Source organism: Arachis duranensis, chromosome 3 (genome assembly GCF_000817695.3).
Source record: "Arachis duranensis cultivar V14167 chromosome 3, aradu.V14167.gnm2.J7QH, whole genome shotgun sequence".
Lineage (NCBI taxonomy): Eukaryota > Viridiplantae > Streptophyta > Magnoliopsida > Fabales > Fabaceae > Arachis > Arachis duranensis.
Genome location: NC_029774.3, coordinates 48,763,654 through 48,765,306, shown reverse-complemented (window position 1 = coordinate 48,765,306; position 1,653 = coordinate 48,763,654).

Below are 1,653 nucleotides of genomic sequence, written 5' to 3'. Positions count from 1 at the left end.
GCGTCGATGCGCTGCACCCAATGCCCAGCCATTTTCCAGAGAGTTGTGCCAGAACTGTGCCAGCTTTGTGCCTGGGGCACGAGAGTATCCACGCGTACGCGTGGTTGACGCTTGCGCGTCGATGAGTTTTTAAGGCCATCCATGCGTGCGCGTGGAGTACGCGTACGCGTGGCATTGTTTTCATGCCAAAGTTTATATTTGAGTTTTAAAAGTCAAATCTCATACTTCTAAGCCTCCGATCTCACCACTTATATCTTAAATCGTTATGATATGCCTAGCTATGAGGGAAGGAGTTTGGGGATGTGGTAACTTGCGAGTGAAGCAAGGGAAAAGTTATGATCAATGATGATCAACGATGATTATATGAGATATGGAGGAGTTGTCCATTTGCTCCGGGTATGAGACGGAAAAGGATGTTTATGATAAATGAGTTTAATTATGGAGTTTTGAATGAATGTATTTGTGATACCTGGGTAGTAGTAAGGGTTGTGGTTCGTCCCACTTGCTCCAGGTTAATGTTTGAGATTTGATAACAATGAGGATTGATAATATGAATTGAGATTGAAAGAATATATGTTTGAGATACCTGGGCAGTAGCAAGGGTTGTGGTTCGTCCCGCTTGCTCCGGGTTAATGCTTAAGATACCTGGGCAGTAGCAAGGGTTGTGGTTCGTCCCACTTGCTCCAGGTCAGAGATTGTGACGCCTGGGTAGTAGCGGCAGTAGTGGTGAATCCACTCGCTCTAGGTTGAACTTTTAAACACCCGCCTGGGTAGTAGCCGCAGTAGTGGTTGTTCCACTGGCTCTGGGTTGAGCGGGTAGTAGCAAGGGGGTTGTAGCTCAAACCTACTTGCTCCGCAAGGGGTGTTTCTGTCCAATGGTTAGCTACCAGAACATGTCGGGTTGGCTGTATAACCGACAGATGATATCATCAGCCATAGGGCAGGCATACATCATTTGCATATGTTTGAATTGTTTGGGTTTGCCTATTTGTTTTGGATTTCTATATCATATATGCTATGTTACCTAATTACGTGCTACTTGTTCTACTTGTACCTTATTTGTGTATTACTTGTCTGTATTGCTTGTGTTTGTACAACTAAGAGATCCCTCATGTTGGTGTCGGTGGATGTTGGGGGCTGTTCTTGATGAGATGAATTGATAATGCGATTGCATGATGATGATGATTTTTGAATGAGATAATTTGAGCCCCCTGGGTAGACGCAGTGATGTGATTTCACTAGCTCCAGGCGAGGGTATGATGTATTGATATAGAGTTGCTGAGGCAGAACAACTGGTGATGGTTTTGCTTATGATTCTGAGTCTGATTCGTGGAAGAATCAGCGAGTTGGGAAACATGTGTAACATAAACTAGATTTAGTATCCCTTTACGACAGATGCCTATTTATGGATTAGTGTGAATTTAGGCTGGATACTTGGTGAAAAGGAGTTTAGGATGCTTTGTGAGTTTTTATTGCAGTGCATTGTATTTATTTGGCACTTTTACCGTACTGGAACCCATGGGCCCGGGGTTCTCATTCCGTATATATCTCTTGTTTTTCAGATACAGGTTTAGGTGCTCAGAAGTGAGCTGCGGTTCGTTTGAGAGACGGTGAAGATATTTATTTTCTCTACTTTGTGTTTTGCTTAGAATC